The 27,969-nt window shown below is 43.9% G+C and overlaps 1 protein-coding gene across 1 annotated transcript in view; it reads right to left on the reverse strand.

Moving 5' to 3' along the window:
- Alk (ALK receptor tyrosine kinase) overlaps positions 1–27,969 on the reverse strand; it is a gene marked incomplete at its 5' end in the record, with an annotated part of 685,791 nt that overhangs the window by 183,453 nt on the left and 474,369 nt on the right. The gene's annotated exons all lie outside the window — the stretch shown is intronic.

The raw sequence follows: 27,969 nt of genomic DNA on the forward strand, positions 1-27,969 counted from the left end.
ATATATATATATATAATTTTGTCTACGTATATACAAATCTATACAAATACAACACACAAATATAAACTATTCTGTGTGGGGAATGGAAATCACTTGTACTACTTTATATTTTCTTTCCTCCAAAAACCAATTCTACTGAGATAAATTTGACATATAATGAATTACATGTGCTAAAAGTACATAATTTGATGCATTAAAGCGTATAAATTGATGAGTTTTGGCTTGAGTATACACCCACAAAGTTATGACACTATTTTCTTCTGGTTAGACTCAGGTATGGCAGTATAAGTGGTAAAGAATTTAGGGAAAAACTAATTTTTTTTTTATTTAAAGCTTTCGATCTTGCTCCCAAAATATAAAGTGATGATTACTGTAAATTAAAAAAAAAACAAAAACTCAACCAATCAGAAAAGTAGGGAAAAGAAGATAAGTTATCCATTGTGCAGTTATAATCAGTCACCACCTTGGTGAACAGCCACCCGCTGTCATTTTACATAAGTGAGACAGCACTCAATGCTGTGTCCTGAAACAATAAATACAGATTATAACATCATTTACTTGATTGTATTTTTAATGAATGTGCATTGCTTCTGATTTCCTCTGTGCACGATCATGCTGAAGCTAACTATGTATGCTTATCTCAATACTGCCTTAGGACAAAATCCTAAATCAGAGTCAAAGTAAAACTTGGAAGCACATTGTCAGTCTCCCATAATGAATGAGAAGGTCTGTTTCTGCGGTTGCTTGCTAACACTGCTTCCTGTCAAATCTTTCTTGTCTCCGCTAACTTCTGGGGAGGAAGGTATCACCTCAAGCCATCAATGATCTCTCACAGGGGTGCTGCTTGGTGGCAGTGTCGTCTCTGGTCCCTGACATGCAGCTGGGCATGCAGTGGGTCTGTGCTGAGTGAAGGAGGACTCTCGGTGCTCTTCTGTAGTTAACACAGAGCACTGGAGTCAACTCCTCAGCTATTTAATAAAAGTGCATTAAGTTTCTCCACAACAGATGCTGTAGAAGGGCTTATTGCTGCTGTAAAGTTGGTTCTGTGTTACTGTACCCACACGGATTTCTACTCAAAATAAAACCAGGGCAACTGAATGAGGAAAAGGAGGCCTTTTGGGTTAAATGTGGTATTGTCAAAGAAATATTTCGAAAAAAAATGTAAATGAGTGACTCTTAAAGCAAACAAGCAAACAAAGAATTTGTCTTCTGAAACATAAAGGACCCTATTTTTGAGGAAAGATGGTAGTAAAAGGCATGAGGATTCATATTCTGCCAAAATCATAGCTTGCTGCTCTGAGGAATGATGGATTTTAATTCCAGGTACATAGTGGCCCTTGACAATGATTTCCATTTCTATATTGGTACTAGCCCTCTGGATAAATGTGTCAAAGAGTTTTAGGAATTAGTTTCTGAGTTACTGATGCAATAACTTTTGTCTGAAATTCTCTGGCCTCCCATAGTTTACTGCTGCAACTTTAATAACTTTCAGTTGCCAAACATATAGTATATCCAGGGAGGCTGGGACTAGAAAAGGGCAAACATATACCTAGGGTCAGATTTGTCTGAGACATACAAAAAACCCAATGAAAATCAAATGCAAGCTCTCTTCCCTGCCTGCCTCCATTTTCTTTGTTTATTTACATCCCAGTGCTCAAGAAACCAGCTTATTAGGGTCCTGCTTGGCTAGCTTTGCCAGGTGGTAGCTCTGCTTATGAAGAGGTAGGTTATCTTCTGACCTAGAGCCACCTGAAGCAATCACCATCTAGAAACAAATCTCCAACTGTATCCACGTGCTGGGGACCTGTGACTGTCTCAGTACTGGTACCTCAATCCATCAATGTGACAGTGTAGGATGCCCACCCGGAACGTAGGAAGCCAGGAGGACTCCACGGACAGCCTCACAGTGCATTATCCTTTGCATATCTCTCTGGAGCTCTCCAGTTCCACTTCTGCCTCTGCCCCTCCTTTGCCTGGTAACTTTGAACAAGGACTTCTCTCCAGTGCCTGAAGTTTTGGATGTTTTCTGATCAATTGTAATTCTCAGGCAGAGAAAGTGCATCCAACTTCGTGTGAATTTTCTGAGAAAAGGAGGGACACCCATTTCTGGAGAACGGCTCCATCATAACGAACACATAAAAACAGGACGGAGGGTTGGTTTGTGAATATCAAGGCCCATTTCTGACCTAGAGGTCAGAGGTAGTATTCACCAAACTGGGAGCTTGGTCCTAGATTCTGGTCTTGGATTTCCTTGGACCTAGGCAAACCCTGAACCGCCTCGGGTTTTAGTTTCCTTATCAGCAGAAAGTGGACATTGAATGAAAAGTTCTCGAGGCCCTTACTGATCTGATGCCCACACTTCACTCCATCCTTCTCAGAGAAACACAGACTCACCCAAGGTCACCAATTTGGTTTCCTACAGACCTAAAATTAGTATTCCTCTTAGACTGCAAGTACAACATACGGGTCTCTCTCATTTCACAGTCACGTGCATTTCCCATCCCTGAAATCACAAGGGATAGAAAAGGATTTATCTACACATAGCACTGCTGAGGGGATCACCCATCTGGGTCTTGAAGAGAGACAGTCCAGCCAGGTAGTGGAATACGCTGTCCAAAAAATCCACAAAAAGTTGTAAGAATCTCTGACGTGGAAACAGAAGGAATCTCTACACCACCCTCCCAGGTTAGTCTCCGCATAGAAACCGTCTGGCATGTCTGATGCGAGACAAACTACTGAAGAGACTGAAAGGTTGGCAGCCATGAGTCAAGAGGGTGAAGCCACCAAGTTAGTTTGAGCACAGAATGAAAGGCCAGTTTGTGACAGCACATGAGGCCACGGCAGGTGACAAGAAATGCGTTTTACTTTGCTGCTTATCATACCCCAGTGGGCATAATACAGGTATCAGCTGCCTCACTAAAGGAGTCCTTTAACCTGACAAGCTGCTTACGGGATACCTTTCTGAGATAGTTTTGGCTGCTGCAAACAATACAGTGAGGGCTACCCTTGGTCCTCAGCTCTACTCTCTGCCAGCGATGTAAGCTTAGAGAAGCGACTTAACTTAGCCAAGCTTCTGTTTGCTTGTTCTTATGACTGCAGGTCAGAATGCCAGGCTGGCTGGGGTATAGTGAGGAACTGTGAGAAAGATGAACGCAAAGAAACTAGAGCAGCTCCTTGTACACAGCAGGACCTCAACAAAAGGACCTGTTCTTATAGGGGCCTGTAGTTTCTTATTGCACAATAATCCATGCAAATATCTGTACCTCACTTCATTTGTGAAATTCAAGGTGGGAAAGGAATGTAACTGGTAAACGAGGATGGGGAAGCCATCACAATTTCTGAATAGCAGCCACCAAATCTTTTTTTTTTTAACAAAGAAAAAACTTAGTTAAATGGATCTTCCTATGATAACCCTCCAAATTATGTTGGAATATTTCTGTAGCAAGATAAATTGGATTATGATAGCAGATTAATATTCTTCTCAGAGCCCTGCAAAAGCTCCTGTCTCACTTACTGTAAAATCTCTTTTCTGTCTTTGCAATGTTCTGCGTCGTGTGAAAAGATGCTTTGCGTCTAGGTCTACCTTAGAGTTCAGTCACATTCCATTTCCCAGGTATTTGCCGATACGCGGTTGCACACTAGATAAAGTATAGATGCTCTGGGTTTAGGATTTTGCTTGTCCTTAGGAGTTTATAGACTGGTGAAAAAAATACAAACCAAAATTTACAGCGAACAGCAGCTCACTGGAGCTGGGTGGGTGATGGAGATACCATGTGCTATTGAAGCGTAGAAGGCAAGTTGACATTTCGGATTGGGGGATCAGGATAGGCATGGGCTGTGAGGAGGGGACAGGAATTTGGAAATAGGAAGGGCAGAAAAGATTAGAACAAACACATGAACTCAGCTTCCTAGACAGTGTGTGGTTAGAGAACAGGTGTGTGTCTAGGTGGGGAGAGGAAGAGGAGGGAGAGGGCAGAGAGAGAGGGAGTCAAGGAAGGACGGGGATGGAGGAAGAGAGAGAGACAGACAGACAGAAAGGGCTGAGGACAAGATAAAACCCCCAAGTGTGTACCCTCATGGCCCACTCTCTTCAATTAGGCCTCACCTCCTAAATTTGCATCACTTCCCAATAATGCCATCAAATTGTGAATCTGTCAATAGGCTGACGAGGTTGGAGCCCTCGTGATCCAATCACATTCCCAAAGGCCTCACCTCTGACTACTGCTTCACTGGACACCAAACCTTCAACACACGAGCCTTTGTGGAACCCTAACAAACCAGTCACACTGTCTTATCCTGCCCGCCTTGACACCCGGAGGTTAGAGACCGTCTTCCTGAGGTCTTATTTCACTACTGGCCCTGGTGAACACGGCCAGGGACTTGAAGATAGAAGATAAAGTCATCCTCATGTTCTGTACTGGTCAGGTCATTGCAGCTGTGTTATTGAGGTGATGATGAACCCTTGAGCTGGAACAGCCGAAGTCATGAGTTAGGCAGAGGATTTCAGAAGCCACATAAATTAGACAAGCAGCCAAGTCCTTGTCACCTAGAGCTCCATCATGCAATGACAATTATTATTACAAGGCATAACCCTGTCGCAGCCCAGCCTGCATCACTGACATTCCCCCACACGTCTCTTCAGTAAGACTCTCATGACAAGAGTCTGGACAAGGCGGGAAGGTGGGAAGATTTGTTAGAAACAAGGAATCCGCCTGCGGAGCTTGTCCAGATCAATAGGGGAAAAAAGCCCAATTGTACCTCCTCATAATCTTATCCTGCAGGAAGAACACACGTATAACTTTAAGTTTTCTTTAAAATACACTGCATAGTAATTCTCCAGGAAATATAAACTATTCAGCACTGTTTTTATTATTTCCATTAAATCAGCCTGCATTTAAAACATTTTTATGGGAGATAGCAGGGGAACAATGCCAGATCAAGGTAAATTATCATGTGAAGTCTTTGTTGTTTGTTAATTTTCTGTGAAATAGTAACATGGGGGTATGTGGTATGGGGTCTTTTATCCAGATGGCCTTGGCAGTGCTGTTCACTTGCCCTTCACAGTGTGTGAGAAGTTCAATGAATACACTCTGGAGACGACTGGGTGGGGATGGGTGGAAATGAGACGCCAGGCTGAGTCAGGACCTGGGCTCCCACTAGCCCATGGTGGAAGGGAGCTACCCCGATGCTGAAGGTGGCCCCTGGTTCGGGACAAGGAGGGGTTTGGAGTATGAAATCTTGTTAAGGCAGGATGGGATGCCCTGGGGCATGTACAGGTTGACATGGTAAAGACTTTGCAACGGCAGCTAGAAAGCAGTTTAATTTCATCAGACACATTGTATGGGTGGCAGATATGGAAGGTGGCCTGGATTTCCTAAACTGGGTCTCCCTAATTTTGTTCTTCCTTGGAACATAGGGGAAAGAAGTGTTTCTTGTCCTCTCTTTAACTACTTTTAATTTTCCTCCCTCCCTTCTTTCCTTCTCTCATACGCCTGGAGGGTTGGTTGTACCTATTTGTGCTGTCTACTCCTTAGGTTGATGCAACAGGAGGGAGAAAAGCTGGAATCCTTTGAAGGACACAGATAACTGCTGCTGAATTAGATGTGAGGAGCACAGCAGAAAAATCAGGAGGAAAAACCTTAAAAATCCAGAAAGCCTCTAGAAAACTGTAAAGGGATTGTAGTTATTATCTCCATTTTAAAGAAATGCACATCATGGCTCAAGTGTCATGGTTGTGATTTACAGGAAAGACAGTGCAGAGAACCAGTAACAGATCACACTAAGAGCAAAGGCCTTGGCCTTACATCAAGAATTGGCAGATTAGCACGCATGTAGAAGCTGCAAGTTCAAGTGTTTCAGGATATAAGTGGGTTCCCAAGCAACTATTGATCTCAAATCTTATTGGCTAAGACATTGTCTTTCTTTGTTCTGCTATGTATAAGGAAATACATAGAGGGATTCACTAGCCATTTTCCTTTTCTTTTTAAATGAAGACATGATGATTCTTCAGGCAAAAAACAGAAACAACACCAAAAATACAGAGTGACAGAAAAGTTCGAATTAAGAGCAACAGCCCAGAGAATCCTGAAGTTTCTCTTTCTCTTCCTCTGAAGTTTGGACTGGGTCCCCTGCCAGCCACCTTCTCCTCCAGCATCTGCTAACACCGCCCCACCCGTCAGAGAGCTTCAGGCTGGGATTTGGCTGGATTCTGGGCAGGAAAAGTGAGGGACATTCGGTCCAGTGCTGGCATTTCAGATGTCAGAGATAATTACAGACAAGCAAGCGAGGGAATCCCAGGGGGATTTCCCCCTCCACAGGCTTGCCAGATAACGTTTCTGGCAGAGTGAGTGGTGGGTTTTCTTTGATCAGAGTCCCAGGTTATCATTTTTTTTTTCTTTTCGAATTCCTTATATAAGAAGGTATGGGTACATCACCCAGGAAGAATTTGGAATTTGGTTTCCTAACTTTTCCTTTCAGTAACAGTTTAGCACCATCTGTTATTTTAAAATACATTTTCCCCCCAAGCCAAATCAATGTATCAGGTTCTTTTGGTTTAATTTCTTCCAAATGCATTTTCCCTTTAGAGCAGGACAGAGACAACCCTGAAACCGGAAACGAGCCATTCTGCAGGGCCGCTTCTGGGGCTAGAGCAGCCATCCTGGGACTCTACCTCACAGCTCTTCTCAGGATTTCCAAGCCTCAAGGCAGCCCTCTCTCTGCCCATGCTTGCACAATATCCAGCAGCCCAGCATGTTCCCTTTAGAGGCAGCCTAAATGCCATTTAATGTGTTAACGTATTGATTGGTTCAAATAAGAACATAAGCCTCAGAGCCAAGAAAATGCTGATGCCCACGCTTCGAGGTTCTGTTTCAGCCATAAATCTCTGCACTGGAACTTTATATGGCAGCATGGACCTGGTAATAAACCATGGTCTCAAGCAAATTCTGGGGCTGGGATAAATGTACAGTCAAAAAAAGGCTTGAGGGGCTTGGGAAGGTGGGGGAAGAGCCCACAGACTTGTATCACTTGAGATGATTCCCTGATCCCACACACTGTACCTGTTCTGCCCCTTCTCGGACTGCTACATGATCACCAAAGGCTTTGACAGGTGGCCTTCTGATGTCCTTTTTTAGACTCTGATATGGGGAGGGTTCAAGTCCTGCTACACAGTGCCCAAACTGTTACTGTAGCAAGTTTTGTGGATGATGATATCTGTTATGGCTTTTATCTAGGTGTCTCCTCAAAGCCTATGTGCTTGTAAGCAGTGCTTTTGGGAGGTGGCTGTAATATGGGTGTGCGATACTGGATTATGGGTGTGATAACTGGATCAGTCCACTGACTGGTGTAGCATAGTTCTGAGTGTGGATAATGGGAAGGCCCACTTGGATATGGGTAACACCAACCAATCGTCTTGTAACCTGAGTGGAATAAAAAGGGAAAAGAAGGATTGCTGCTGGCTGCTTCCTGCCTGCCACACCATAGACTGTTTCTCCTCTGCCAAGCTGCCCTGACTTGGAGCCAGTCAACAGTGTACTGAAACCTCTGAGAACTGTAGGCCACAACAAACCTTTCCTCCTTTAACTGTCAGTGTTGGGTATTTCATCCAAGCAAAGAGAAAATAACTAAAATAATATTATTGCAAAGATGACAGATGTTAATACTGACATGAGCACCGCAAGTCAGCGTGTCTAACTTCCTCAAATGGCAGAGAAGGACTGAGCCCCAGGGCCACATCAGTTTCTACTATGTGGCCAGAGGAGGCTTTCATTTTAAAACCTATGCCTGGAACAATCTCTTTAATATCCAGTCCTACCTTTGGCTTCCTGCACATGTCAAGAATGTTTCATGCCTCTTTATATTTCGCTTGTGGTATTCTCTGTATCCAAAGCCCCCTTTTCAGTGTTTTATCTCCTGTGGTGCTTTGCACTGATCAAGCCTTACCTTGGTATCTTTTGAGAAATACAACTTCCATGCTGGATGAAGTAACTGTGAGAAGTGAACAAGGGGAAAGATGAATCTCATCCTGCCTGAGAAGTTTTTGAAAAATCTTCCTGAAGGTGGAAACAATTGCTACTATTAGCTGTCTTATCTTGGTGACAAGGTAGTAGGGTGGACAGGATGTCATGTGTTGAATTTTGTCTCCTAGCCTCCTGAAAGAAAGTTATGTTAAAGTCTGAACCCTAACAGCCTCAGAATGTAATCTTTCTCAGAAATAGTGTTTTTACAAAGGTAAGGAAGTTACAATGAAATCATTAGGGTGAACCCTAATCCAGCAACTATGTTCTTATAAAAAGGGATTTGGAGACAGAGACAGATATGCATACAGGAGGAAGTCAGTATGAAAATGAAGGAAGACACTAGGGTGACATCAAGTACATCAAAGCTTGTCTGAAAACTGAAGAAGCTAGCGAGAGGCTTGGGACAGATCCTTCCTCACAGTCCCAGAAGAACCAACCCTACTTATACTTGATCTTGGATTTCTAGCCTCTAGAACTGTCCCACAATAAAGCTTGGTTATTTAAGCCACCAGTTGGTGGTAATTTGTTATGGCAGTCCTCACAAACTAATAGAGTTGGACAATTCAAAACCATCCCCACTAACTGGAGAAATGCACTATATGGTATTTTTATGAGGTGTTCTCTGTGAGGTGACAGCCCATGGTCATACAGCCCATAGGCTGCCGAGAAACAACTTTCTTACAAAGCAGCTCCACTTTTCTCTGAACCAGAAACTACACAGAACATCTTCCTACACATTAACCTCTGCCTCTCAGATGCATAATATCCCCATTGCCTTCAGGGCGGCCCCTCTGTAGAAGACACTAAGAAACCCTCACTAATAACCCAGGAGTCATAGACCCATTAGATTTGCCCAGAGTAATGCTCACACCATTAAGTTATGCTTGAAGAAACTAATGGAGTTTGGATTTTAGCCTTCTACCACATCAGCCAAGTAGGAGCTTTCTAGAACATGGCAAACAGAACTGCCCGTGAAGTCCCGAGATTGTGCCAATGACATGTTCACCTGGGAGTCCATTTCTGGGCTGGAACTGCCACCACCAATTTTCAAGAGCCTTCAGAGGGTCGTCTTAAAATCTTGACCTGGAACTCTTAAGGGATGCTGAGCTTGCACTGGAGGCAGACATAAGTAGGAGCCAGGCAGGCAGCACTGGGCTGGGGCTGGCTTGGGCGGGAACCCTCAGGCAGGGGCCCAGACTTTCCTCCCCTCTTCTGAATCTTCTCTGACTTTGAGTATTTACAGTAAGAAAGCCCTGGGTATGTAGAATCCTGAGACAAGATTCTTGGCCCTATAAACCAGAAGCTTTGATTCTTAGAAAGAGAAGGCTTCTGTTTTTGGCTGGTTCTGTCTTCCAAGGATACATATGATTGATAAGAGCTTGAGGAATGATCACCTATGAAGTAGGAGTAGCTCAGCATTCTTTAACTGCCTCCCAAGAAGTATATACACATTGTCTTAAGAAAGGGCTGCCTGGATACTCATAAATGCCACCACAGCCACAGGTGAACCTGAAGCTTTGTTAAAAACAAACCAAGCAGAAACTTCCAAAGAGTCAATAAAAACTGGCTCCTGGGATGTGGTCAAGCCTAATTCTTTGCCCAGGCCTTTTAGTCACAGAAGCTGATATCTAACTCTTTAGCACATTTTCTAAATGTGCTAAATGGGAGAGCAGAAGCCCATACACCTTTTAAATGAACAGCGCCTTGGAAGAGTAGAAGGCTCAGGAATGGACTGTGACAAGGCTGGGATGGTGGAGCCTGGCGCTTGAGCTCCTGCCTCCTGTGAGCTCTGTGGTGGTTTCAAAGTTCTGCAGGTAGCTTAGAGCAGATTCAGAGACCTCCTTCAAAATGCTCTAAGCCTTGGCTTCAAAGGGCTGCTGGCTTCTGTGCTGAGGCAGTTAGAGGGCACTCATCTGAGGTTCTTCACAGTTGCAGAGTGGGGTTTGTGGGGCACATGCTGCTGTAGGGCGTCTGGAATTTGTGGAAGAGGTATGTGCTTTACAAGCGTCTCTGGCTTTGGACACTTGCTGGTTGGTGGAACCCAAATAGTGGTAGTAGGAATTGTTACATCGAAATTAGATCACAATTAGCATAATTCCTTTCACTCCTGGGACACTAACTCTGTTTCAGACACTGCAAAGAAATTCTTAATTGTCTTAGGAGCTGGAAGGTAGAGGAACTGTTACCCTCGCTGTAGAAATAAGAGCACTGAGATTTTAGGAGGTGAATTCTCTTGTTCTAGATTTAATAAGGAAAAGAGCTGAGACTCCAGCCAAAACTTGTCCAACTGCAAGTCCACAGCTGTTCTTGTGAATGCAACCGGAGACACTGCGGAGAGCGGGGTGCGGAAGGATAGGATCAGACACTCAGAGATTCCCACACTTTCAGAGCTGAGAGGAACCTCAGACGTGGATGAGGCAGAATAGTTTCTTGAGGGTCCACTCTGTACTGATCACAGGCCTTACCATGTGTATCACAGGTCTAGACTAGGGCAAAGATGGACCCTCAGTTCAGAATGCTGTTTCACAAGGTGAGGGTCCCTTGGGACAGCCACATAGGGCCGTCTGCTCAGCACACTTGCTCCCACCCACCTGAGGGGGCTTGTTTCTACATGTACAACCTCATATCTGATTCTTTTGACCCCCTGGGGCCGTGAGATGCTCTTACTCCCTTTCCCATACAGCCAGCCAGAGTGGAATGAAGGGCTCTTCTATCTGTTGAAGAATCCTGCAAAGGGTGAGTGTCTCAGAGTATGGAATCTAATGGCCATGTCTTCTGGTTGGTGTTTGTACAAGGGGGGCCCAATTAATAATCAGTGACCTGTTTCCAGAGCTGTCCTTGGTAGGGATGTAAGGGGGTGATGGTGGGTTGGTGATGGAGGATGCTGGAATGAATCTAAGGTGGCAGTCTCCTCCTTGCCTGGATTTTTCACAAGGGCTAAAATAAACATTGGTTCTTATAGGACAGGGATAATATATTACTCTTTCCCAAATGAAAAACTAGCTAGGAATAAGAAAACAATTAGGCTCAGTTGTTTGAACAGAAAAAGAATACAGACACTAGGAACCTAGGATCTGAATCATGCCTGATCCTTGTAGCCTCTTACTAAACCGAATAAAGATAACTGGGGGTCCCTTAGACCTCACCTATGAATACTTGGCTGTGGGCCAGGGCTGGAGTCCCATGTTGAGTTATATCATGTACCACTGAGTTCTTTGGTATCATACACACCATCTAATTTAAAACATACTGTTTATTGTTCTCTACTGTAAAAATCTTTTGAGCGTGCTCATGTTCTGTCAATTTGAAGTTCAACATTAGTAAAACTTAGTATCTCATCTTAAAACAGAAAAAAAATATACAAAGCTATGTTCATAGCACCCCCAGAATCACTCTGCACGCCCCGGGGTGACTGCATTCTGTTCTGAGATGCAGCAGCCTCGTCCGTTGCCGTTTTGGAAGATCCATGCTCTTGAGTGAAGACTCGTCCCTGCTTTAGCTCAGCCTGTTTCGCCCAGACCAGTTGGAAGTCTGACTTTCCAACAGGCAGTGCCTGCAGTCCCTCACATTACTGTATGGGGTTGCTGACCAAGGGGCCTCCGGGAACCCTCTTCACTCCGGCCGGGAGTCTCACTCCTTCTTGCTATCTCTGCCCAGGGGTAGAACTTCGATCATTAGTAAGCCCCTGATTTTTCTCTTTCCCCCTCAGCCTCTTTGGTGAGAGCCCTCTTTCACAGCTTGGGCTGCTTCTCACCCAGCCCATGGTCTCCCAACAGAAGCAGATGTTTCTGGCCCACAATTACACCTCAGCCTTCTTTCAGCAGTTAGTGCTCTGGATAGAGAGCAATGCGTTTCTTCCATACAAATCCTTCTTAACCAGATACACAAGTGCTAAATGACACAGAAGTGCCTTCTACTTGCTCTCCTAGCATCTGTTTCAGTGCCTTGCCCTCCATCTGATCCAGTTGGGTCTTTGGGGAGCAGGAACAGCTCACTCTTTGCTTCCCCATAACATGGCTGCGCTTTGCAGGCTCTGCTTCTTCGGGGGTCCTTCCTCTGTCCTTGGTGCTGCTGGTGGTGCTGTCCTCCCTTTCCCACATTCCACAAACCCCTCAGGGAACGTCTGCTTTTACTGTCCCCAAAGCATCCCAGGGCTGTCTAGGTTCACAGGAAGGATCTCTCCTTTCCTTGACCCACCCACTTGAGTTCTGCCCTCTTACTTATTTTCCGTGGAATGATTCTCAGTATGCACTTGATGTTCACAGAACTGTACTGCTTTCAAAACAAGCCCGGGTGAGCATGGACATCCAAACACGTGTGTTTCTTGCTTCCTATCAGAGACTGGAAGAGTGGGGGTGGATAGGAACATGATCCCTAAACTCAACACTCCTTAAGAGGGGAGACTCCTTTCCCAAGAGCCCTGAGACTTCATGATAGGATGGCACATGGGACCTGATGCCTTCCAGCTGCATGGTTAGAGCTCATATGCACGTCATCCAAAAGGAGGAGAAGACACAAGTTGAGCATTCAGACTGGCTGTGTCCTGGGAGCCGCTGTGTGGAAATAACTGAAGTCTTTGAACAGAGGTGTCTAAGAGAGCAATTAAAAGGAAATTGCAATTATTGAGCCCAGAGGTAAAATTTCAGAACTGGACCATAAATCCTGGTCTGACATGAAATTTAAAACTCCCCAATGGTCTTCAGTGCCATATTAAAAAGGTTTTAACACTAAGGAGTAGAAATAATGAATGATAATCAGGGTATTGTTTCTGGAAACAGGCAGCTCTGAGGGCGGGGCTGGTGGGGAACTGTAGGTTATAGCATCACGGGCTTGTTTTACACCTCTTACTTCACAGGAGCTAAGGCAGGAAGGGGAGGCAAACTGGTAGAGGGTATGTTGTGGCGGGCCGCTTTCCTAGTAGATTCAGCTTGAGTTTTGTTGAAAGTCAGAGGCACAAACAGCCCGTGCCTTTCACACAGCCACTCCAAGCCAGTACGTAGGGAGCGGGGGCCTGGCAGAGGGGTGGGCAATCTGTGGGCTGTGTGATTCTCCCGCTCCTGGCCCCCTCTCGAGAAAGTCTGGCCCAGAGAAACAGTACTGATCGAGAGTCAGAAAATCCTTGCTCAAGAACCAGCTCCTTTCACTGGCTGGACGGCTTTGGTCAAGTCACTTCACCTCTTTGCTCACGCTTCTTCTATTTCATCAACTTTCTAGAAGACTACTGGAAAGAACAAATCTCAGAATGCGTGGGTGAGTACTCTGAAATGCACGTTCTGCGTCTTTTGTTTTGGCATCTGTTTGTGAGTGTTCGCTGACACATGGAGACTCTCCCATGGGCTTATTAGAAGTCTTTTCACATTTGGTGGCCACGATACAGCTAGATGGCTCCTGAAGCTCCTTTCAGCTTCTGGATACAGGGGTGATGGTGGCACCTCGTAAAGGTCTGGTCAGTTCTGAGGCAAAACTCAGGTCAGTTCTCCCTAGGGTTTGGACTGTACCTCCAGCCTCCCCTGGGCATGGTGTTTCCAGGCAGGTGCACAACATCCTCAGTTTATGTTTGCTTGCCATTATTTCAAATCCTCCTCCTCTCCATTTCTCTATACACTATCCCAAATCCGTTCTGTATAAACTGTTATCAAACTAGATTTTCTAGTCCTATGGGTTGTGGCTCAAAGCAGCTGTTTTTTTTTTTCTTCCCCCTAACTGCAGGCCATGACACTCCCAACAGAAAATTCTCACAGCTGTGGTTTCCAAAATATAGACTCTGTCGTGTGTGGTATTCGTTCTCCTCCTGAGTTTTGGGTCACCAGCAGACCAGGCCACCTAAGAAATGTAATAACGCGATACAACTTTTAACACTGTGCCTGGAAGGCAATCAGGGCCCAGCGAATGTAAGATGCCCCCTCTGCCGCCAGCTTGGCCACACACTAAAAACATGGAAGAACCAAAGGCAAGAAGAGTTCTTCAGCATTTTTACTGGAGATGCTTTCCAGGTGGAGAAGACTCAGTCACTGTGCCTCTTGAGATAAAAGGTTTTGATTTGCTGTCAAAATATCACTTTTACTTATCTTTTTATTTTAGGTACTGGGGATTGAACTTGGGACCTTGTGCTTGCAAGGCAGGCAGTGGAACCACTGAGCTAAATCTCCGACTGCTGTCAAAATATAGAGGGAAATACTGCCAGTGAATGGCCTCAGTCACCACAGCAAGCATCCATCCCATTCCCACCCACGCCCCTATTCTACTGAGCTCAACTCCACTGAATGTGTCTCTGAAGGGCTTTTCTAGGGAAGGCTGCGTGGCTTATCACAGTCTTTGGAATCGTCACACTTTTCTAAAGGTTCCAAAACCACATCTACAGTAACTTTTATACCCTGTTATTATTTTTTTAAATTAAAAAATGTTTTGACCCTAAAGTAGGCACAATCCTAAAACTAGCACTGAAATCCTTCCATTTAAATCTAAAAATTAAGTTGTCTATAAAAGGAGATTTAATCACATTAGCCCAATTTCCTTCTCAACAGAGAACATGTCTTTACTCAGAGAACATCTTATAGCACAGATTACTTGACATAAAGAATGACTTTAAACAACAATCATCATCGCCACCCAACATGTAGAAAACGTGCCATACCGGTCCATAGAAAGTGTTCTAGCAGCAGGACCAAGGAAGTGGAAGACCAGAACCTAGCTATCAAAGGAATTTTGGCTGTGAATAGGCAAACAAACTCAAGGAATATAAACAATTTCACTGACTCCAACAAATACTTATTAAAAGTAGTGTATGCCAGGCATGGTGATGGCAGGTGCTGGATGGATGGTGAGACCCAGTTCCTGCCTTGTAGAAGACTTATACTCAAGAATTTTCACCTTGAGACTGTCTACATGCAGAGAAAATTCAAAGTCAAGGAAAACTCAGTCCAGCACGGGATCAGATTAATTAATTGGGGGAAACCGAAGAAGGTAGAAGCAACAGGAAACACATTTCAGGTAGTCACCCTGGCATGAAAAAAGCCTCACTAAAGTCCTTCCACCTGGCTCCAGGGATGAGGAATAAGAATGACTTGGAGTGCGAGCCGGGGTGGCAGGTGCTTGGGATTCTATCGCTCAATTGCTCTAGACTTTCAAAGTTCAAATGCCCTATATAGAGACAGTGGTAAAAATGTTGAAAGGAAAGTAATTCAAATTTAAAAGAGATAATGTTGGAGGCTAGGGAATCCATTTCAAAGTAAGATTTTCTTTTTTGACAGTGTCCCTTTAAATGATATGACTCTGGAGACTTTTCCTCATTAAGCATCTGCCACCCTATACAATAATTAGCCAGCGACACATTTTCTTTGTTGTTCATTAAAGATTAATGAGAGGCAGAGCTTAAGGCCTGGTTAGATGGAGAAACCCTGAAGGGGTCTTTTGAACCTTTCATATCTGTTCCTTTTGGAAATTCTGATGAGCAGGTTTTCAACACAATAGCAGCCGGCTGCCTTCTAACCTATAATATGTCTTTCGTGGAAACTAAGACGTTTTTGGCATGCTGTCTCCCACCATCCACTGAAGAGCACATGTCTGAAAGGAGGCAGAACAGCTGCTTGGAGCTCTGCAGTGAGCTGAGCACGTTTCATGCTGGGGTGATAGGCATTTTCAGTGGAGTGTGTCTCCTCACTTTTTACCAAGTCCCTAAGGTTTCATCAAGTAGAAACACTAGGTATCCACGTGCCATTGTGCAAACACAGCAAGGTCTGGCCAATTTGGAGGTGAGTCTTGTTTTACCCATTTATTTGGTTCTGTTAGTTTTGCTAGTGCTCCGCCCTGCAGACCCACACTGGGAGAGGCAGTAAGTAAAGACAAAGTTTACTTAACAAAAAGGAAACAAAAAAGGAAACTAATGAAAGTCTAAATACTTCTAGTTAGAAAGAGACAGCTGAAATAATGATGACAGCAATGATAAAGGAGATTCAGGAATAATTAATGCCCTTCTGGAACTTGGTAGGCCCTGGACCTTTAAGATTAGCGCACACAAATAGATTCAGGCTGATTTAGATCTTGCTACTCAGAATGATGCCTGGTTTGGTCCACTTTTTGCCTCCCCTCTCCCCATCTGTATTTGACACCTTTTAGCATTTTATACAATGCCCTATACCCAGAGGAGCTCAAAACCCATTAATAGAGATATTGATGATGCCAATAATCAGAGCTAAGAGCTGTGATTGTATTATAAGCAAAGCATTTGAATAATTGCACAACCAATAAGGCTCAGAGTGACATTTCTTCACTCCTATCACTGATGAGCATGACCTTGGAAAGTCAACCTCACTATTCCACTTGGGGCACAATGCAGGGAGAGGTTGGGGCATCATTTATAGAAAAGGGCAAAGGAACACATCGTTCCACCAAGTCTGCCACCGTGCACCTCCCCGATCTTCCCTAGGGATTCTGATCTCCAAATCCTTTCTCCCAAACCTCTCCATTTCTGTCCCTTCCATCCTGGATCCCTTTCATACAAGGACTCCTTAGGATCTGAGCTGGAAGAAGAACCTGTGAGGCTATGAGTTGAGTTATGAACAGCCCGTCTTCTGGTTTATCTTCAGGGAACATGAGACCCCTGATGAGCTCAGAGGTCTCATACCAGTGAGGACAACTTCACCAATCACTAGTGGCGCCTGTGCTCATTTGCAGGAGCTGTGTGGAACTGAGAAGGATGCAAGGGGTGCCTGTATCCGGAAGTTAAAACAACCAGTATTTTCAGGAAAGAACTGCCTTGACTAATGATCTGCAGGCAGAACTTCCTGTTCCTCATCCCATGACACATGCCTGGGCCTGTCCAAGGACCAGCTGCTCCTGCTAGCAACACATCTTGTGCTGTGAGTGAAGCCCATATTCTTCTCTTACAGTCCACTCTCAATCTTGTGCAGGTAGAACTGTCCCCCATCTTCCCAGCAACTGTGCCACCTGTCTGGAATTCATTACTTTCAGATCTGAGGCAGCTCTTTATCTTTTTAAATAAATCTGTGAATTAAATTTCTTCTGTGGACGAGATGTGCAACATCCAGATGAAGCATTAAGAGACCTGAGATTCTAATTCTACCTTTGCTGCTGTTCACAGCTAACATTTATTGAACTCCTATTAAGTGACAGACATTGTGTTAAGTACTTCATAGCCATTGTTTCATTTAACCATGAGATATGCCTGTTAGGGTGAGAAAACAACGTGGGGGAAGTTGGTTGCTCAAGGTCACACATATCGTAACAGAGATGGAGCCTGGACTCAAGATCCAGGTCTGTCTAACTTCAAATCACTATTCTCATCCACTACCTTGTACCATCTCTTAATCCACATGGAACTCGGCAAGACTTTTGGGATCTCTGGGACAGTCTTTACGCAAGGTCAGGGAACAGGTCTAGGATTTGCCTCAGTCCCTTCAGTTCTCATAAGCTGTGAACCAATACTCCACACACCCTTTGACCCAGGAACATTTTCAACCCCACATTGTCACGGCTGAGCCCTCTTTCTCTAGATCACAATATATCTTCCATGTGGCCACTATATCACCCGGCAAATTCCCCATGTTCTTCTGTCTGACCTTCTAGATGAGTGTGGATCTGAGATAGGAAATAAGACAAATAAAGGCCAATTCCCAAGAGGGGTGGTTTTAAAGACCAAGGAGTCCCAGGGGCCTGAGGCTCAGCATTAGAGGCAGAGAAAGATATATATCACCAAGGTCAAAGGAGAAAGAGAGTGAGCAGGCTACAGGGTGGCACCTGGAGTCGAAAGTACCCTTGGAAAGACCTTTCTACTGACTCTGTGTAGAGTTCGGGACAAGAACATACCAGGAAGGGCAACAGCCACGTGATCCTCAGGATATGTGTGTGCCGGTGGGCAAGAAGCATGTAATGCATCTCTGCCAGGCCCTTTGGGAGAAATTTGCCCTTACCAGTCACCTTGAACTAATCGGCACATCCTTAACTCAGAGCTTGGGATTCCCAGGAGAGAAAAGCACACATCATGGGGACTCATAAAATATTCTTTTCTCTTTGAAAAGACACTTGTACCAATAACTTTGATTTGGAAATACTTTTTAATCCACTATATGCACTAATGACCTTTGGCAGGACATTTCATCTTTCTGGATTGATTCTTCTTCTTTTTTTCTTTTTTAGCGGGTGGGGGAGGATTAGGAAGATGAGAATTTTAGTTCTATGAATTTCAGACTGGGAAGAGAGGCATTTTGGAGGCTGACAGACCTTTCTGAGATTGCTGCCCCAGCTGACGGCCTCAAGGTCACCAATCCCGGGCTTGAGAATGTTCAGTTAGAAAAAAGAACTGAGAAAAGGGCACGACGTGCTAATTTTTCTCTGGAATGGAATTGCCCAAGGAGAAGGAAACATGCAAACATTTGTGTCAAGAGACTGACTGATTTATTTCTGTGGTTTCTATATCACAGCTCTCACTTCTCTCTAAAAAGAAGAAAAACCAGGGGCCTGTTTTGTTGTAGTCTGCATTCTGGAGACAATGGAGATGCCATCTGATCAATGAACGATAATAGAAGTGAAGGACAGACACAGATAGGCAGAGCTGATAATGCACAACTCGAGAAGGCAAACCTGCATTTATTCTTGTCCCGTTTGAAATGCTACTCATCCTTTTCCCAACCTATCCTCAATGTATACTTCACTATTATCCAGAAAGGTAAGAGGATAGGTCACCTTTCAATTTATTTACCTGGCCAGGAGGTAAAGAGCCTCCAAGACTCTTTGTTCCTTCTTTTTGTCTCCTGTACTCTCTCTGTAGAGAGCTCGCCCATTCTCACAGGATGGATGCTACTTTCCGTGACGTTGACTCTCAGATCTTCCACTCCAGCTCTCGTCTGATAGCTCACCTGGGCCATCAGCAGTATGTACTTTTGTGCTACTTGGAACTATTTCTGCCTGGATGCTATCCATTATATGACGCTCCTTTCAATCAGCCAGCTCCTCGTTTATTACTCTACTTTTCTCTAGAAGTGAGGAAATAATGCACAAGTTCAAGACTTCCTTAAACTTTAATCATAGAAGATGCCTCTGGACCTCTGGCCTTCTAATTACCAGCACTGGGTGTGGAGGTTGAGGAGGGCAATGGTTCCCTATTGAGCTTCATCCTCTTCTCTGAGGACTTGGACCCATGGCCCAACATTTTTGTTTAGTTTTGATTTCCTTTTACCTGTGACCTTGTGGAAGCCTAGTGGGCTTCCCTCTTGCCTGCCAACTCCCTGGGACCTTTGACTTATTCTGCTCTTTGAATTTGGGGTAGTTCTGCTCCCTTCTCTAAACCACTGCCCAGCGCTGGTTTCTCTGGTTGCCTTCACTGTGTGTCCTGTTGGCTGTTCATCTGTTCTCTGATTGAACCTCAACCTGGGTCAAGTTATTTTAACTCTACTCTCTTCTTGCACCTTTATTTCAATCATATGAACCATTAAAAATATGCCATGTAAACCAAGGAGGTTGAATTGGATGATTCTCTTATAGCTCTGAAATGCTATGACTTAAAAACACTGGAAGGTCATTTAGCTAAAGTCTTTCTTTTGAGAGATGAGAAACAAGCTCAGGATGATAAAGTAACTTGACAGCCTGGGGACAGAGCTAGCCCTAGAATTTAGGTCTTTTGAGTCCCAAATCTCACCAAAAGCCTCTGCTGGCCTTTGCCATCTTCCTCTTTCTTTGCAAGTAGGTCTTAGTTCAGTTCCACTGGTCGTATTTTATAGGGTCATTTATTAGGAAGCAAGAAAATAAAAGACCCTTGCTCCCAGGTCATTCCTTGTTTAGCAGCTTCAAAATGACATTGGGAAGGTGCAACCCACTTATAAGAACAAACTGTTTTTAAGGACATGAGCACATTGTGTGCTCGTGGCACTACTAATTACAAATAAGTCCTGTCTATTTATTAAAGTAGGCCCCTTCCAGACATTGCCTGAATGCAAATGATCCTTCTCCACAATTAGGGTAAATTAGCAAGGTTTTACTGAACTAATGAGACAATGTTTGTTAGACTTGTCTTCATGTTTTCCATGCTGTTTTGAGACAAGAGTCTATAATTGGGATCCTCAAAGTGCCATATTCAAGGCAGACTGCACAAGAAGGGAGGATATCAAAACCTCCAGTCACTCCAGAGAGTGCTGCATGGAGGGTACCCAGGACATGTGCCCATACACACATGCACCTATATGCAGACACATCCCACACTTGCATACATACACATAAAATACAATCACATGCTTCCTTGCACAGTGAAGCTTCCCCTTTGCTCACTAACAAGGGATCATCCAGAATGGCACAGTCTCAAATCTTGCCCGATTCATGAAGGACAACATAAATAAAGGAAAAATAAGAGCAGAAAAATAAATAATAAGAGCAGCATTGATGCCTACTTTACTCAGGATTATTACTTTGTGCAATGAACATCCTCCTTCGCCAGGGAGGGCAGACACCATCCAATCAAATGATGGCTTGAATAGAACAAAAAGGTAGAAGAAAGGTGGGTTCTCTCTCTTTTCCTGAAGTGGGACATCCATCTTCTTCTCCTGAGCTTAGAAGCTCCTGCTTCTTGGCCTTTGGACTCTAGGTCCAGCAGAAACACCTCCCTCCATTCCCCACTGTGATTTTTAGGCTCTGAGCCTTGGACAAGGGTTACACCACTGGTCCTCAGGCTTTTGAACCCTAACCAAATTATGCCACTGGCTTTCCTGGTTCTCCAACTTGCAGACAATAAATTGTGGAAGTTCCTGACCTCCATAATCTGCTGAACTAATATCTTGCAAAAAGATTTATTTTAAATATATCCTATTTAACCTATCCTACTGGTTCGTCCCTCCTGGAGAACCTTGACTAATACAGGGACACATAACTGAAGGTGCAGATCAGCAGGGCCTGGAATGCAGGTTAGGCACAGAACCATCCCGGTGAGTATCCCCAATCTCTGCCAGACCTCTGAAGGCCTGTGCATAGATTCAAGGAGAATGGGACCAGGGAATCAGACTCCAATTTACAGGACAGCCTTTTTGTAGTATTTCTAATTAGTACCCGATTTATAATCTGAAATATGAGCACCTTCCTTTTTATATTCTAGAAATCCCACATATGGCCAAGTCTTCAGAAATTTAATTTTGAATTTTAAAGACTGAGCCTGACTAATAGAATGTATGGTTAGAAAAATAATTAAGGGAAGTGAAGATTTTCAGAAACCATATACTTGGCAGATAGGTCAGGAAGTACAAAAAAATCTACTTTGGTGGTTCCCATAGAAAGAAAACACCATACTTACAAGTAATAAGCAGTGGCTTGTCTTTTACTGGCTGGATTTGTTTAGTCCTGTAATAACTTGTGTAAACCACACAGAGCTAGATATCCCACTCTACAACCTCTGAGGACTAAACCAACTCTGGAATTAACAAATATTCACCCTCCCCAGAAAGCAGTCAGCCTCTTGTCTGAGAGTATTGTGGACAGTCTAATTTCTGATGTTTTCTAACCTCTATACCTCAGTATTCCTTGGGAATTCCTGGGACCAGAAGATGACTTGAGGTCCAGGTTTTTATGGTCTGCTCTCTTAAAGTATTTTTAAGTCAAGGAAGCTAGAGTAAAATAAAACAAAATTAGTTCCATTTTAACTTTCTTTTTAAATCATACTGAGAGGTGAGTTCCTTTGCTTTCAAGCATAAGAAAACAGAGATGGGTGGTTAAGGGAAAGTATGTCCAGAATTAATGAATTAATTTGTTGATCACATATTCACCTATATATTTACTCACCACTTAAAACTATTTTTAAAGTGTGTGCAATATGCAAAGCAGTGGGCTTTGTAGGGTAGAGGGAAAGACAAAAACACATGGTCCCTGCTCTCAATAACACTGCATGTTATTGAGGAAATAAAACATTTACTTATACAATAGAAGGAGTTCCCGAGCAGGATTTATCAAAAAAGCATCCATGGTCCTGGAGCATAATTTGGAATGGAACAGGCAGAGATGGGAGGTGAGGGCCTTGGAGGTGAAGAAAGAGCTGCGAAGGAACAGCTGGAAAGTTGTGAAAGTGCGCAGACTGGTTGAAATCGCGGAGTGAGCCTCCCTGACCGGAGTGAGAGCGCACATGCTGGATTATTACGGCTCCAGCTGAGAACAGTCGCTTGTTCGTAAAGGGTCTTAACGACTCCGTGAAGGAGGCTGGTTTTCACTTGAGAGCCAATGGGAAGCTTATGAAGGTATCTCATCGGGAAAGTACTTGAAGTTGTCGAAGAATGCTTTGGCATTAGCCGTAACAGAAGCAATGATAAAACAATTGTGAAGAAGGGCCGCCGAGCTGCATTGGTAAGCTACTGCAGGTGTCAAATTTTGAGGGGAGAAGGTCTGAACCAGGGTGCTGAGTTTCCCTAGAAAGGGGGGACCGCCTGAGACTCCTCCAATGAAATTACTGAAGAACAACAATTAAGTTCAGACCTCCCCTAGCTTCTGTAACCTAGGGGCCAATGGCGGGGTACATACAGAAGTCAAGACATCTTACTTAGGCAATTTGTATCTTCAGGTTCCGGATGCTGCTCTGAACTGGTCAGAAAAACACGTGAGTGCCGGGAAGTATCCATTTCACCCGAAGGAGCCGCTCCCAGGTTCACTGTTATCTTTTTCTGGTGGTTATTCTCATTTGAGAAATGCCTTCCAGCAGAAGACTGCTTTTCCTCCCAGCCTTCCTCATCCCAGACCTTCGAAATCAGGGCCTCCTAACATAGCTGGTTCAGAGGAGGGAAAATTTCTTTCCTACTTAACATTCTGCGAAAGGCACTGGCAAATCTCCGAAGTCAATCATCATGAATGAAACCATTTAAGAGTGGGGCCCGCGACTCCTCTGTGCGGTTGAATAACCAGGCGGAGTGAATCGCTGGCAGAGGAGACTGCGGGCGACTTTCTTTCTGCTTTGTCACCCTTTATGACCTGCCTTACAGTCCCAGTGCCCTTCATGGAAATATCTTGCTTCGCAAAAAGAAACAGATAATAACCACAGAGAGAAGAAATGCTAGCCCTGCAGCCCGTTATTTAACAAGTCTGGGGAAATGGAAAGCTGGGCAGACCACAGTTCTACACTCCGCCCTTGCTCCTGTGTTTTGCAACAACACACCCAGAAGTGCAGCAGGTGCCGCGGACGTTTCACAGGGGCCGCCTCATCCTCTGTCACAGAACGTGGCAGGAAAAACAATGGTTGGGGGGCTGCTGGAGGCCCACAGCCCCTGTGGCCCCCACATTATCAGTCTCTGTTCAGCTCAAGGCGGCCATGGCGGAGTAGCACGGTTGGTTCCATCTGTCCTGGCTACCAAAGGGACGACTGGCTCCAGCCCAGGGGCAATAGACGTTTTCCGCTGGCACTGGAAGCTGCAGCCCCCTTGACCCAGAGGTCAGCACGGCGTCGAGAGGAAAAGCTGTACAGATTGAGTGCAGGCAGGAGGCCACTGTCTGCAAGCCTGCTTGTAGCTCTACGTGTCTGTGCCTGAGTGGGCAGAGCAAAGCAGTGCCGAGTGTTCACTTGAGTGATGGGGTAGAAGAGTCACCAGCACAGTGTGTGTTCATGTCATGTCTGTTGAGTGCCTATCACATGCCAGAAAGCGTGCCGGTAGCTGTGAACATTCAGAGAAATGGGGCCCATGCCTACCAGCCTGCTTCCCGTGAGAGGAGTGGGACCCTTGGGGACATACGTGGAGAGGAGGATTAGGAAAACCATTTGATTTCCCTGCACCTGTTTCTTTTAAAACTGTGGACATGAACATTGTTGCTAAGGCCCCTTCCCATTCGAACCATCTGTGGCTCTGTGACTGGCCTCTGACGAGCAGAGATGGGCATGAGACTGAGATGCAGCTCCCATATCACGCATGTTTGGCCTGCAGCACTCAAGTCAGGCCTGCAGATCCTATGCGCCAGATTTTGGTAAGGTACCCTAAGTACCTCTGTTCAGATTACAGCCTCAGCTGGGTCAGGGAAGAGGTTTTGTATCTGAACGTCCCTCATAGGATTCTGCAAGTCATAAACTACAGAATTATACCACTGTTATGTCTTGAAGAAGTGCCTTTGCTAGAAATTCTTGAAAACCAATTCATTTTCTAGACAACCTCTCTCTTTCCTAACTTTGAAGAGTATTTAAGATTAGCTTCTAGATAAGACTTTTTTTCTGGAAGTTTCCTAGACAACCCCATTTTGAAAATGGCCTCCAGACTAAAGCTCCTTGCACACTGGCCTTGAAGAGAGGCCAAGGAATGAGAGTCTCAAAACCAAAACCAGGGTAGTAATATACAAGCTGATAGGAAAGAGGAAGTGTGGCTCAGCCCCTCTAAGCCAACAATAGAATTCAAATTTTTGTTTGTTTGTTTGTTTGAGACAGAGTCTCATTATGTAGTTGAGACTGACCTGGAACTCACTCTAGTCTATTTTTTGTTTGTTTGTTTGTTTGAGACAGAGTCTCATTATGTAGTTGAGACTGACCTGGAACTCACTCTGTAGTCTAGGCTGGCCTCAAACTCAAAGGGATCCTCCTGCCTCAGCCTCCCGAGTGCTGGGATTATAGGTGTGCGACACCCCGCCCTGTTTAGAATTCAAATATGGAAAGGAACATTAATAATGATCAAGTCCTTTTCAGAAGAAGCTAAAGATATCTGGGGAAATCAGATAAGGTTCAGGAGGGTTACTAAATTCTCTCAATTTTTTTGCTAACAGAAAACAAAGGTTTTACCAAAAGACAGCCTTAAGGATGACTGACCATAGGCACCAAATTGGTGAGAATCTACTTACTCACTTAGAGGAAATTTCATACCAATCCCATGGGAGGCCTTCCTAAGCCCAGGTTTCTTATCCCACATTCTGAGGACTACCTTGGCATTGAGTTAAGGACTTGGTTGATTATAAAAACTTACTGAGCATTTTCCATATTTTCCAGTTCTTTCTGAAATCATGCTTGATAAAAGCAACACATACAAGGAATTTTTTTTCTTTTCTTTTTTGAGACTTGTCAGATATCCTTTACACCAAGCTCATTTTATGGCAATAAGAAATGCCCATGACATCTCCTGCCAGCTGCTGTCTTTTCATGAAGTTCCTCATCTAAAGGATGGAAGCATTTGGCATGGCCTAGGGTTATTGTTCCTCAAGGGGCCCAAGCCTTACTCATCCTACAGATATCAGAAATCTTTCGTCTTAAAAGCTTTTTCAGAAAGGACTTCAGAAGCAGTGCCTGGCCCTATGACAACTGCAAACCTCAATAAAAACAGCATTTGCTAATTTTTTCCTCCTGCATCAAATCTATTTCTGTTCTTTTCTTCCTCCCCCCCTCCACACACACACACACGCACACACATATGCATTTATATCTATATAATATTTTTTTCTGGTACTGGGGATCGAACTTGGGGCCTTGCACTTCACAGCCAGGTGGTGGAACCATTGAGCTAAATCCCTGGCCCTCTCTATAGTTTTTCAGATGATAGTCAAGGCTGGCTTTGAACTTGCTATGTAGCCCAGGCTGGCCTTGAACTCATGATACTCCTGCTTCAGATTCCTGAGTACTCAGATTACAGATGTCTAGCACCAATCTGGATCTTTTATAATTTTCATATGACATTTCATTTAATTCTAAAAGAAAAAAAGGGGAAGGAGAAGAAGAGGTGGGGGAAGGCAGAAGAAACCAAGACTTACTGAAAGAAACTGACTTTCCTGCGAGGCCTTCTACTAATAATAGATAAAACTAAGATGTGTACCAGGATTGAAACCCGAGTCCTCGCTGTCTCCACCATACTGCATGGCCTAACCAGCTATGTGGGTCCTTCGAGGACAGCAGTGAGTGTCAGTGGGGAAGATGGTCCGAACAAATGCCGGCATTATGCCATGTCTCAACCCATCTTTAACGCGCTGCCTCAGCCATTATTCTCTAAGCAATACAACCACTTGCTGTTGGCAACAGGATATGTCTTTAGAAGTACCTCTTCAATATTCTCTGCTTCTTCATGATCAACTGGTGTTTACTGGGCAAATAATCTGAGCCATAAAATTGCTATAAACCACAACAGACCAAGCTAATAGAAAATGTATGCTGTGGAGAACAAAGGCACAGACAAGAATAATGACACCCTATTTCCCCTATCAAGATAGGAAAAGCAAGAAGGGGTGAGCGACTCCTCTGGAAAATGGAGGGATCTCTACACTAGGAAGCTCTAGCTGAACTTACCTGATGTGCCTACAGGCATGTGCACATTCTCATGTGTGCACACGAAGAGTGACAATCAACAGAGGGAACACAGAGATAAGAAGGTAAGTTCTCCTTGTAAAATCTTAGAAATCATTACAGGCAAGCCTCACATTTTTTTTTTTTTTTGACTGGCAGACTCCTTCCCACTTCCATCCCCAGAGGTGATCATAATAAGTTAAGAATGCATGTTTTCAGATCTTTTTAAAATGTAGTACCTACACAAAAATATGTATTCACAGACATTTTCACAAGGGTAAGTCCACGTGCTTCATGGATAATGAAAATTTAATTCTAAACAAGAAAGATAAAGAAAGAGAATAAGAAGCTTTAAAAAAAGTAAACTTCACTTTTGGAACTAAGCTACTGATTCAACTTTTAGGGTGTCTAACAAATGCATGTATTTTCTGGAGATAGATTTAGATATAATCATATTGTGAATAGTGTATCTGAGTAGTTTATTAACAATACAATATTAAGTATGATCGACCTAAGACACCCAAACTGAAAAAACTATGCAAAAATCAAGTTGGACAAAAGAATACTAATATGATCTGGCAGTGAAATAAGCTCAAGGGAAGACTTGTTATAAATTTCAGAGAGCTTGTATTATACTTCATAAACATGATAGCTGCATAATACCCACTGATTTAGTTTAATGAACTTAGGATTAAGGTTGTTCTTATATATTATGATTACAATTCAGGCAAAGAAAGTAGTCAAATCATGGAAGTTGCCAAGACAGAACATCACTCAACCCAAAAGCACAATGTGAGAGGAGAGAGAGGGTAGCAGATACCGAGAATCTCAGACTCCTTTTGCCTTGAGTTCAATTGTTTGTTCATTCATGTATAATTTCCTTATTTACTCAGGAGGCACCTGTGCCCTACGTGCTATGCTAAGAGCTGGAAACACACTGGCAGCATGGTAGAGTGGGAAGACCACGGCATTTAGTGAGAGAGACCTGGCTTGAGCTCTTGGCTCCAGCACTTACTGATAATAACATTTTAGCCAAGTCACATAAACTCGTAGGCCTCATTTTCCTCAAGTACAGAGTATAATACTAACATACTAGTGAGGGGTTTAGAAATAAAAATTTACAGAACATCTAGCATAGTTTCTGGCACAAAGTCCATGTAGGCAGAAATTATATTTGGACAGAGCTTCTATTCTAAAGGAGCTCACCATCTGGTAAGAAACAGAGAAATATACAGAAAGAATTGCAGAAGGGCCCCACTTTTGAAATGGCGGTATGGAGAGTTTTGTACAACCTCTCCCCAGTGAAAGAGCCATAACTGGTAAACATTACTGTTTTTAAAAACACAATAGCTTGAAGTTTGTAGAAACTGCCATAAGAAAATACACAAATGGAAAAATTTCTTTTAAAATATCTATTAAAACTCAGTATGTACAAGGGTCTGTAATATTTGAATCATAACCTGTTCTCTTCTTCCCCTTCCCAGATCAACATGACAGAAAGTTCATTCTAGGAAGGCTCAGCTGAAAACAGAATAACCCTCTTGTCCAACTTCCTCATCTAGGACATGGTATCTTCACAGGAAAGGCAGATCACAGTATTTCTCATGTTTTCTAGTTGCATGTCACAAAGGCTAAATTCTAGATGAATGTGGCCAACAGACCAGGATGCCCTTATGTCACTTAGCCCACACTCAGAGTGAAGGTTCTACTTTAGACCTGACAAGCAGAGGGTAA

This window comes from Fukomys damarensis, unplaced genomic scaffold (genome assembly GCF_012274545.1).
Source record: "Fukomys damarensis isolate Sample0158 unplaced genomic scaffold, DMR_v1.0_HiC HiC_scaffold_2, whole genome shotgun sequence".
Lineage (NCBI taxonomy): Eukaryota > Metazoa > Chordata > Mammalia > Rodentia > Bathyergidae > Fukomys > Fukomys damarensis.